This window comes from Oncorhynchus mykiss, chromosome 22 (genome assembly GCF_057628025.1).
Source record: "Oncorhynchus mykiss isolate SJ-2025 chromosome 22, ASM5762802v1, whole genome shotgun sequence".
In the NCBI taxonomy this organism is placed as follows: Eukaryota; Metazoa; Chordata; class Actinopteri; order Salmoniformes; family Salmonidae; genus Oncorhynchus; species Oncorhynchus mykiss.
The window spans coordinates 36447023-36459482 of NC_143043.1; the positions used below are offsets into that span (position 1 = coordinate 36447023).

Genomic DNA, 12460 nt, shown 5'->3' on the forward strand with positions numbered 1-12460 from the left:
GAGCATTCAGCTCTTAACTGGTTGTCGCATGGAGCAGCTCACAGCAGAATCACATCGGTATCCGGTAGGTAGGAAATAGGAAATACATTTCCAAGTATTATATCTACCAGTAAATGCTAACTAAGGCAACACGTATGCAAATCAGGCATTGAACAAGTTTTGTCCTTAGTCTTGTTTAGTAGGTTATTTGTGATGTGCAATCCATTCACCACGCACTGTTTGCATTAACATTTCTAAAGGGTTTCCCCCAAAAACGTTCCAATTAAATGTTGACTGCAATGTAGGTCTACCTGACAGAATGATATAATGCTGAGTTGTGTCAATGGGGAGGTAATTTGTTTTTCTGAAAGGAATTAAAGGGAAACTACACCCACACAAAAATATTTTTGATTTTTCCCCAGACTTCAATAATGGTGTCCTGATGTGGTTAAAGCATTGTTATGGACTTTTTATTTTTAAAAAGTGTGATTTTGAGAGTGAAAATCTGAAAAATATGTAGGAAAACATATGATTTTTCCACACAGGGCGCCTTTCCTTCACAGGACCCACTTCTCCAGGCACCACTGCACCACTGAATAGGGCCGATGGAAAGACAGCAGTCAATTCACTCGAACATAATAAGCCAGTAGGTCCCAATCATAACAATACAAAAACACAACCATTAGGTTAAGTGTACAACCATTAGGCCGATCTAAATGTACAACTATTACTTCCCATTGCAAAAAACATTTCACATTTAGCACACAAAGTAACTGGAGATTTTTTGTTTAAATGCAACAATGTTTCACAAACATACACTACATGACCAAAAGTATGTGGACACCTGCTCATCGAACATCAAATTCCAAAATCATGGGCATTAATGAGGAGTTGTTCCCCCTTTTGCTGCTATAACAGCCTATATGTTTCTGGGCAGGCTTTGTTGGAACATTGCTGCAGGGACTTGATTCCATTCAGCCAAAAGAGCATTAGTGAGGTCTGGTGCTGATGTTGGGCGATTAGGCCTGGCTCGCAGTCAGCGTTCCAATTCATCCTAAAGGTGTTCGACGGGGTTGAGGTCAGGGCTCTGTGCAGGCCAGTCAAGTTCTTCCACACCGATCTCAACAAACCATTTCTGTATGGACCTCGCTTTGTGCACGGGGGCATTGTCATGATGAAAGTTGAAAGCACAGACATTTCTAGAATGCCATTGTATGCTGTAGCATTAAGATGTCTCTTCAGTGGAACTAAGGGGCCTACCTGAATCTTGAAAAACAGTCCCAGACCACTATTCCTCCTCCACCAAACTTTACAGCTGGCACTATGCATTGGGGCAGGTAGCGTTTCTCTGTTGGACTGCCAGATGGGGAAGCGTGATTCATCACTCCAGAGAACACGTTTCACTGCTCCAGAGTTCAATGGTGGGGAACTTTACACCACTTCAGCCGACTCTTGACATTGCGCATGGTGATCTTAGTCTTTTGTGCAGCTGCTCAGCCATGGAAACCCATTTCATGAAGCTTCTGACAAACATTTATTGTGCTAACGTTGCTCCCAGTGGAAGTTTGGAACTCTGTAGTGAGTGTTGCAACGAAGGACAGATTATTTTACACACTACGCGCTTCAGCACCCGTTCTACTGGATTTACCACCACCTTCAAGAAAAGTCACTTTGAATATGTCAAGATAAGATTATATTCTGTGCCATTACAGCAACGGCTATAACTCATCTAGATTTGCTTATATTTAAAAGATTATGTTTCATTATGTTGTGGTTGGAATTCGTTCAAATGATAACAAATGATAATTCATCAAAATTTAACCAAGTAAATCTTATGGCCTGGCAGTTAAATCCCAAAATTGTTCAATTTGTCATTACAGGCACTGGGATTGGCACCACTGTGTAGGTAATAACGATTTCCAGGTCATTACCATCAGAAGGTAAAAAATGTTAGAAATAGAGCCGGCATAGGCCTATATTTATGGATTAAGGAATCAAATGTATTATTTCTTAATTTTGTAGTACCAAATCCAAATAGTTTAAAAAAGCATTGTTTTTTTTCAGCTTTAAACTAAAATTAAAGGTTTTATGATGAGATGGTAATGACATCATGCAGAAGGTGTTTTGGGATAATTGAGTTAAATTGTCACACCTACTCCCGCTCTGGTTCTCGACGTTGCTGGTTTACTAAACACCGGTCCTGGCAATACATCATTGCGCACACCTGGCAACCATCATTACGCGCATCTGCGTCCCATCATTATGCACACCTGGACTTCATCACTAACTTGATTACTCCCTCTTTGCCTAGCACTCTGTAGCCTCACTCATCAGGCAGTATTGGTTCTGTTTTCTTGTCCAGACGCTACTCTTGTTTTCCATCTCTCCATGTTCTTTATTATTAAACTCACCTACTGCACCTGCTTCCTGACTCCCTGCATCTCCGTTACATAAATCCATGTCTTGTCAAATAAAATGTCCACAGCCAATACCATTTTATGGTTCCTGAAAGAATTTGAAAATTATTTTTGTAAAATAAGTAAATGCCAAAAGTGCCAGTAAATGCAAATGCATATACAAACCTTTTTTTCCCCCTCATACTTTTTACCCTCTTTCTCCCCAATTATTGGGATATCCAATTGGTAGTTACGCTCTTTTCCCATCGCTGCAACTCCCGTACTGACTCGGGAGAAGCCGCACTGCTTCTTGACACACTGCTTGCTTAACCCGGAAGCCAGTCCCACCAATGTTTCAGAGGAAACACTGTACAGCTGGTGACCGAGGTCAGCGTGCATGCGCCCGGCTGCCACAAGAAGTAGCTATAGCGCGATGGGACAAGGACATCCCAGCTGGCCAAACCCTCCCCTAACCCGGACGATACTGGGCCAATTGGGCGCCGCCTCATGGGTCTCCCAGTCGCAGCCCGCTGCATAACAGCCTGGGATCAAACCCAGATCTGTAGTGAAGCCTCTAGCACAGCGATGCAGTGCCTTAAACTGCTGTGCCACTAGGGAGATCCCATATACAAACTTAATTTGAGTCGTATTTGATCTATTGCTGGTTTCACACATTTAAGTTGACCTATTCCCTTGAGATCAGCAAGGCTAAAATCAAACAAATGAGAGATGACAATAAGAGAAAGTTGGTCGTTGCATAGTTCCCCCCCACCCACCTGAGTATTAACCGCTGTGTGTTTGTGTTTGAGCGAGAGTCCATGTGCACCTATGATTGAGTGACTGCACGATAGGTTCCAAGAAGTGCATTCACATGATGTTTCTGTGAATCTTTGAGGTAGAAGCCACTTCCTAGCTCTAGGACAGAAGTAGGGCAGGGCCCCTAAAAGGCGGGGGTATCCTACATCTTCTGACTCACTCCTGTACCTCTGTTTGGTTAGGACTGGGGATTCTCAAATCAAATAGGGGAAAATCCAGGTGAGGTTTTACACCTCAAGAAAACAACCTCCAGCATTGTCTTGTCAACCTAGAGTTTAACTTAAAATCACACTTCAGCGAACCTGAAACCCCTCAGTGTGAAACAAAGTGAAGAGGAGCATCTTGGGTTTATCATCTCTAAGAAGGTAAATGTATTCATATAGGTACTGCAATTGTTACTTCAAACTATTGGTACACTTGGGCTTATTATGTATGTGGCCATTAGGAAGGAATAACAATAGGTTTCAAGTTAGTTCTGATAATAGAGCAAAATGTTATCCAGAATGGTCCAGCAGCTATGTCATGAGGCCCACCTTGCTACCACAACATTCTCACTATGGTAAGGGTTGTGATCCCTACAATGAAGCTATATACAGGGAGTACTGGTACCAGATCAATGTCCCAGAGTAATTGAGCTAGATATTAACATGAAGGCAGGGTAAAGTGACTAGACATCAGGATAGAGAATAATAAGAGTAAAATAATGAACAGAGTAGCAGCAGCATATAATGAGTGTAAAAGTGTGTGTGTATGTTGTTGTCGGTATACGTGTGTGTGTTGCATATGTGTCCATATGTAATGTATGTGAATGTGTGTGTATATCCTGGTTCCCCAACAGGTGGCCCACTGGCCGAATTTAGCCCATTGATTAATTGTTTTATATATATACAGTGCCTTGCGAAAGTATTCGGCCCCCTTGAACTTTGCGAACTTTTGCCACATTTCAGGCTTCAAACATAAAGATATAAAACTGTATTTTTTTGTGAAGAATCAACAACAAGTGGGACACTATCATGAAGTGGAACGACATTTATTGGATATTTCAAACTTTTTTAACAAATCAAAAACTGAAAAATTGGGAGTGCTTCGCGGTGGGAACCACACATGCAGAGATCATTCCTTCACCTACTTTGTGTCTCACAAAGACATGGCTGTTTGAACCAAAAATCTCACATTTGGACTCATCAGACCAAAGGACAGATTTCCACTGGTCTAATGTCCATTGCCCATGTTTCTTGGCCCAAGCAAGTCTCTTCTTATTATTGGTGTCCTTTAGTAGTGGTTTCTTTGCAGCAATTCGACCATGAATGCCTGATTCATGCAGTGTCCTCTGAACAGTTGATGTTGAGATGTGTCTGTTACGTGAACTCTGTGAAGCAATTATTTAGGCTGTAATTTCTGAGGCTGGTAAATCTAATGAACTTATCCTCTGCATCTGGGATAACTCTGAGGCTTCCTTTCCTGTGGCGGTCCTCATGAGAGCCAGTTTCATCATAGTGCTTGATGGTTTTTGCGGCTGCACTTTAAGAAACTTTCAAAGTTCTTGAAATGTTCCAGATTGACTGACCTTCATGTCTTAAAGTAATGGACTGTCATTTCTCTTTGCTTATTTGAGCTGTTCTTGCCATAATATGGACTTGGTCTTTTACCAAATAGGGCTATCTTCTGTATACCACCCTTGCGTTGTCAAAACACAACTGATTGGCTCAAACGCATTAAGAAGGAAAGAAATTCTACAAATTAACTTTTAACAAGGGACACCTGTTAATTGAAATGCATTCCAGGTGACTACCTCATGAAGTTGGTTGAGAGAATGCCAAGAGTGTGCAGAGCTGTCATCAAGGCAAAAGGTGGCGACTTTGAAGAATCTCAAATATAAAATATATTTTGATTTGTTTAACACTTTTTTGGTTACTACATGATTCCATGTGTTATTTCATAGTTTTGATGTCTTCACTATTTTTTCTACAATATAGAACATAGTAAAAAATAAAGAAAAAGCCTTGAATGAGTAGGTGTGTCCAAATTTTGACTGGTACTGTATATAAATTGTTGTATATAATAGACTGTAAGAACAACAGCAAATCAGCTCCAAGTGATTTGAATTCCCTTGCATAATAAATATGTGATTGTATACAAATTATTGTTTTAGTCAAATATCACATCTATTTGGAATTCTTGCGTTCAAATCTAGTTGATGATGCCTGGTGTATTAAATGTGTATGCATAGTCTTGTGAGGCCGTGTCTAGACTCGACAGTTAATGTAGTTTTTGTATTCTGATCATGGAGTTCTGGAATGGAATTCCGAACACGTCATGTGTCTACAGCTGCATTTAAATGTGTCCACCATGTCCACATATTTTCCAGATTCCCCTTTCCCGCAAATGCCAGTATGCATTCTGCAATTGGTGGAATAGGCAAAATTGTTATATTAACAGAACAACAACTTGATGGCAGTAGCTACCGTTGAAGTCGGAAGTTTACATACACCTTAGCCAAATACATTTAAACTCAGGTTTTCACAATTCCTGACATTTAATCCTAGTAAAAATTACCTGTCTTAGGTCAGTTAGGATCACCACATTTATTTTAAGAATGTGACATGGCAGAATAATAATAGAGATAATGATTTATTTCAGCTTTTATTTATTTCATTTCATTCTTTCATTACCAGTGGGTCAGAAGTTTACATACACTCAATTAGTATTTGGTAGCATTGCCTTTAAATGGTTTAATATGATGGTATGGCTGCCGGGTGCCAGGGGTTCCTGCTCTAGTTGGAGCTCTACCTGGCGACCGTCCACCCAACTCCCTCGGGATACGAGAGTGTGTCCGCCCTCATCTCCTGTCTGTCGGGGAAAGCGCTTGAGTGGGCCAACGCTGAATGGGGAGGTATAGACGCAGCGTCGGTCCGCCATGAGGATTTCCTCCGTCGCTTTCGGGCGGTCTTCGATCATCCACCTGAGGGGAGAGCGGCGGGGAAACGCTTGTTCCATCTCAGACAGGGGATGAGGAGCGCACAGGAATTCGCACTGGACTTCAGGACCCTGGCTAGCATGGGATGGAATGAGAGGGCCCTGATCGACCATTACCGTTGTATTCTACGTGGGGATGTTCGTTGGGAGCTGGCCTGCAGGGACACCACCCTTACCCTCGACCAGCTGGTGGATTTATCCTTCCAGATGGATAACCTGTTGGCCACCCTTGGACGTCCGGATCGGGGTCCGTCCATTCCATCTCCTAGCACCTCCGATCCTACACCTATGGAGCTCGGAGGTTCTGCTCTAAGGGTGACCGGAAGGGGGGCTGTTTCTTGTACTACCTGTGGCTGCAGAGGACACACTGCTGGTCGGTGCTGGATAAGTCCCCCAGGAAGTCGAGGCAGCAGGCGAGAGTATGCACCCAACTCACCCAGAGCTTTCTGTTGTGCACTTGTGTATATCTATATCATTTCCTGAGTTTTCCCCGCATTCCCAGCATAAGGCGCTAGTAGATTCAGGCGCAGCTGGGAATTTTATTGACCGTTCGGTTGCTCTTAGTTTAGGGATCCCCATTGTCCCTGTTGATGTTCCCTTCACTGTACGTTCCTTAGATAGTCGTCCTTTAGGGTCGGGCCTGATTAGGGAGGTCACAGCTCCATTATGTATGATAACGCAAGAGGGTCATAAGGAGAGAATTAGTCTCTTACTGATCGATTCTCCTGTGGTGTTGGGGCTTCCCTGGTTGGCTTATCGTGACCCCACTATTTTGTGGCAACAGAAGGCTCTCAAGGGATGGTCACGGCAGTGTTTAGGGAGGTGTATAGGTGTTTCCATAGGGGCAACAGCGGTGGAGAGTCCGAACCACGTCTCCACCATGCACATCCCTCCTGAATATGCCGATTTGTCTCTCGCCTTCTGTAAAAAGAAGGCGACTCAACTACCACCCCATCGATGGGTGGATTGTGCGATAAATCTCCTGGTAGACGCAGCACTTCCCAGGAGTCACTAGTATCCTCTGTCACAGGAGGAAACGACGGCGATGGAAACATATGTCACCGAATCTCTGGGACAGGGATACATTCGGCCTTCCACTTCACCTACCTCCGGGTTTTTTTTTGTGAAGAAGAAGGATGGAGGTTTACGCCCGTGTATTGACTATAGAGGTTTAACCTTTTTGGGATAGGGGGCAGCATTTCACTTTTGGATGAATAGCATGCCAAGAGTGAACTGCCTCCTACTCTGTCCCAGATGCTAATATATGCATAGTATTATTAGTATTGGATAGAACACACTCTGAAATTTCTAAAACTGTTTGAATGATGTCTGTGAGTGTAACAGAACTCAAATGGCAGGCAAAAACCAGAGAAGAAATCCAAACAGGAAGTGAAAAATCTAAGGTTGGTCGATTTTCAACCCAGTCCCTATTGAATTCACAGTGAGATATGGATGAAGTTGCACTTCCTAGGGCTTCCACTAGATGTCAACCGTCTTTAGAAACTGGTTTGAGGATTCTACTACAAAGGAGGGGCTCATGAGAGCTCTTTGAGTCAGTGGTCTGGCAGGGTGTCTCAGGCTTGTGACGCGCGCTCCCAACAGAGTTTGCTCTCGTTCCAGTGCTTTTCTTCAGACAATGAAATTCTCCGGTTGGCAACTTATTGATGATTTATGTTAAAAACATCCTAAAGATTGATTCCATACATCGTTTGGCTTGCTTCTACGACCTGTAACGGAACTTTTCGAGTTTTTGTCTGGACGAAGTGCTCGCGCCTCATGAAGATGGATTACTGGGCTGAACACGCTAACAACAAGTGGCTAAATGACTTTATGGAACTATATGGAACAAATCAGTAATTTATTGTTGAACTGGGATTCCTGGGAGTGCCTTCTGATGAAGATTACCAAAGGTAAATTAATATTTATAGTGTTTTTTCTAACTTCTGTTGACTCCAAAATGGCGGATATTTCTTTGGCTGGTTTGGGCTCTGAGCGCCGATCTCAGATTATGGTTTTTCCGTAAAGTTTTTTTGAAATCTGACACAGCGGTTGCATTCTTGTAACTACCCATCCCGGATCCGGGAGAATTGTCATCAACTGACACTAAGTAGCATAAGGCCTACGGACAAAAAATCTTATTAGAAAATATTCATATTCATGAAATCACAAGTGAAATATATTCAAACACAGCTTAGCCTTTTGTTAATCACCCTGTCATCTCAGATTTTGAAAATATGCTTTACAGCCAAAGCAAGACAAGCATTTGTGTAAGTTTATCGATAGCCTAGCATAGCATTATGCCTTATGCACTACCCAGCCAAACCGCACTGCTTCTTGACACACTGCTTGCTTAACCAGGAAGCCAGCCACACCAATTTGTTGGAGGAAACGCCGTACAGCTGGCGGCTGAAGTCAGCATGCATGTCCCCAGGGAAGTTGCGAGAGCGCGATGGGACAAGGACATCCCAGCCGGCCAAACCCTCCCTTACCCCGGACGATTCTGGCGCAATTGTGCGCCGGCCTCATGGGTCTCCCGGTCTCAGCCGGCTGCAACACAGCCCAGGATGAAACCCGGATCTGTAGTGATGCCTGTAGCACAGCGATGCAGTGCCTTAAACTGCTGCACCACTCGGGAGGCCCCATATACAAACATTATTTGGTTAGTGTTTTATCTATTGCTCGATTCATACATTTAAGTTCACCTACTTCCATTGAGATCAGCAAGACTAAAATGAAACCAAAACAAGAGACGAAAATAAGAGAAAGTTGGTGGTTGCATAGTTTCCCTACACCTAAGTGTTTGAGCAAGAGTCTGTGTGCACCTGTGGTTGTGACTGCACAATAGGTTCCAAGAAGTGCATCTACATGATGTTGCTGTGAATCTCTGAGGTAAAAGTCACTTCCTAGCTCTAAGAGAGAAGGCAGGGCCCCTAAAAGGTGTGGGTATCATACATCTTCTGTCTCACTCCTGTACCTCTGTTTGGTTAGGACTGGATTCTCAAATCCAATGGGGGAAATATCCAGCTGAGGATTCACACCTCAATAAAACTACCCACAGCATTGTCTTGTCAACCTAAAGAGTTTAACTTAAAATCACACTTCAGCGAACCTGAAACCCCTCCGTGTGAAACGAAGTGAAGAGGAGCATCTTGGGTTTATAATCTCTAAGGTAAATGTATTCATATAGGTACTGCAAATGTTACTACGAACTATTGGTAGACTTGGGCTTGTGTATGTAGCCACTAGGAAGGATTAACAGCATGTTTCAAATTAGTTCTGATAATAAAGTAAAGCGTTATCCAGAATGGTCCAGCAGCTATGCCATGAACCCAACCTTGCTTACACAACAGACTGTCTATAGGAAGGTTTGTGGTCCCAACGATTAAGCTATGATGAGTGCAAAAGTGTGTGTGTGTTTGTGTTGTGTTGGTATAGCTGTGTTTGTGTTGTCGGTATGTGTGTTACTTATGTGTGAGTATGTAATGCGTGTGAATGTGTGTGTATATCATGGTTCCCAAACTGGAGGCTCACTGGCTGAATTTGGCCCATAGATTACATTTATATATATATATACATACAGTGGGGAGAACAAGTATTTGCCAATTTTGCAGGTTTTCCTACTTACAAAGCATGTAGAGGTCTGTCATTTTTATCATAGGTACACTTCAACTGTGAGAAAATTCGAGAAAATCACATTGTATGATTTTTAAGTAATTCATTTGCATTTTATTGCATGACATAAGTATTTGATACATCAGAAAAGCAGAACTTAATATTTGGTACAGAAACCTTTTTGCAATTACAGAGATCATACATTTCCTGTAGTTCTTGACCAGGTTTGCACACACTGCAGCAGGGATTTTGGCCCACTCCTCCATACAGACCTTCTCCAGATCCTTCAGATTCCGGGGCTGTCGCTGGGCAATACGGACTTTCAGCTCCCTCCAAAGATGTTCTATTGGGTTCAGGTCTGGAGACTGGCTAGGTCACTCCAGGACCTTGAGATGCTTCTTACGGAGCCACCCCTTAGTTGCCCTGGCTGTGTGTTTCGGGTCGTTGTCATGCTGGAAGACCCAGCCATGATCCATCTTCAATGCTCTTATTGAGGGAAGGAGGTTGTTGGCCAAGATCTCGCGATACATGGCCCCATCCATCCTCCCCTCAATACGGTGCAGTCGTCCTGTCCCCTTTGCAGAAAAGCATCCCCAAAGAATGATGTTTCCACCTCCATGCTTCACGGTTGGGATGGTGTTCTTGGGGTTGTACTCATCCTTCTTCTTCCTCCAAACACGGCGAGTGGAGTTTAGACCAAAAAGCTCTATTTTTGTCTCATCAGACCACATGACCTTCTCCCATTCCTCCTCTGGATCATCCAGATGGTCATGGGCAAACTTCAGACGGGCCTGGACATGCGCTGGCTTGAGCAGGGGGACCTTGCGTGCGCTGCAGGATTTTAATACATGACGGCGTAGTGTGTTACTAATGGTTTTCTTTGAGACTGTGGTCCCAGGTCTCTTCAGGTCATTGACCAGGTCCTGCCGTGTAGTTCTGGGCTGATCCCTCACCTTCCTCATGATCATTGATGCCCCACAAGGTGAGATCTTGCATGGAGCCCCAGACCGAGGGTGATTGACCGTCATCTTGAACTTCTTCCATGTTCTAATAATTGCGCCAACAGTTGTTGCCTTCTCACCAAGCTGTTTGCCGATTGTTCTGTAGCCTGTCTCAGCCTTGTGCAGATCTACAATTTTATCCCTGATGTCCTTACACAGCTCTCTGATCTTGGCCATTGTGGAGAGGTTGGGGTCTGTTTGATTGACTGTGTAGACAGGTGTCTTTTATACAGGTAACGAGTTCAAACAGGTGCAGTTAATACAGGTAATGAGTGGAGAACAGGAGGGCTTCTTAAAGAAAAACTAACAGGTCTGTGAGAGCCGGAATTCTTACTGGTTGGTAGGTGATCAAATACTTATGTCATGCAATAAAATGCAAATGAATTACTTAAAAATCATACAATGTGATTTTCTGGATTTTTGTTTTAGATTCAGTCGCTCACAGTTGAAGTGCACCTATGATAAAAATTACAGACCTCTACATGCTTTGTAAGTAGAAAAACCTGCAAAATCGGCAGTGTATCAAATACCTGTTCTCCCCACTGAATATATACACACATTACCAGTCAAGTTTGGACACATCTACTCATTCAAGGGTTTTTATTTATTTTCACTATTTTCTACATTGTATAATAATAGTGAAGACATCATGACTATGAAATAACAAATATAGAATCATGTAGTATCCAAAAAAGTATAAAAACATATCAAAATATATTTTGGAATTTAGATTCTTCAAAGTACTGTAGCCACCCTTTTGCCTTGATGACAGCTTTGCACACTCTTGGCATTCTCTCAACCAGCTTCACCTGGAATGCTTTTCCAACCGTCTTGAAGGAGTTCCCACATATGCTGAGCACTTGTTGGCTGCTTTTCCTTCACTCTGCGGTCCATCCTAAACCATCTCAATTGGTTTGAGGTCAGGTGATCTGATGCAACACTCCATCACTCTCTTTTTGGTCATATAGCCCTTACACAGCCTGGAGGTGTGTTGGGTTATTGTCCTGTTGAAAAACAAATAATAGTCCCAATAAGCACAAATCAGATGGGATGGCATATTTTATTTTTACATTTTTTATTTGACCTTTATTTAACCAGGTAGGCAAGTTGAGAACAAGTTCTCATTTACAATTGCGACCTGGCCAAGATAAAGCAAAGCAGTTCGACAGATACAATGACACAGAGTTACACATGGAGTAAAACAAACATACAGTCAATAATACAGTATAAACAAGTCTATATACAATGTGAGCAAATTAGGTGAAAGTTGGGAAAGAGGTAGTTGTTTGGGCTAAATTATAGGTGGGCTATGTACAGGTGCAGTAATCTGTGAGCTGCTCTGACAGTTGGTGCTTAAAGCTAGTGAGGGAGATAAGTGTTTCCAGTTTCAGAGATTTTTGTAGTTCGTTCCAGTCATTGGCAGCAGAGAACTGGAAGGAGAGGCGGCCAAAGAAATAATTGGTTTTGGGGGTGACTAGTGAGATATACCTGCTGGAGCGTGTGCTACAGGTGGGGGATGCTATGGTGACCAGCGAGCTGAGATAAGGGGGGACTTTACCTAGCAGGGTCTTGTAGATGACATGGAGCCAGTGGGTTTGGCGACGAGTATGAAGCGAGGGCCAGCCAACGAGAGCGTACAGGTCGCAATGGTGGGTAGTATATGGGGCTTTGGTGACAAAA

The 12460-nt window shown here is 43.0% G+C and overlaps 1 protein-coding gene across 2 annotated transcripts in view; it reads left to right on the plus strand.

Annotated features, from left to right (window-relative positions):
• Positions 1-12460, plus strand: part of LOC110502091 (interleukin-1 receptor type 1) — a 41396-nt gene that overhangs the window by 1319 nt on the left and 27617 nt on the right. The window contains exon 1 of one of the 2 annotated variants that reach the window (XM_036959111.2): positions 9079-9336. The exons of the other annotated variant lie outside the window; for it this stretch is intronic. The gene's annotated coding sequence lies outside the window, so the exon portion shown is untranslated. Of the gene's footprint in view, positions 1-9078; positions 9337-12460 lie in introns of those variants that run through there. 2 annotated transcript variants of the gene reach the window in all.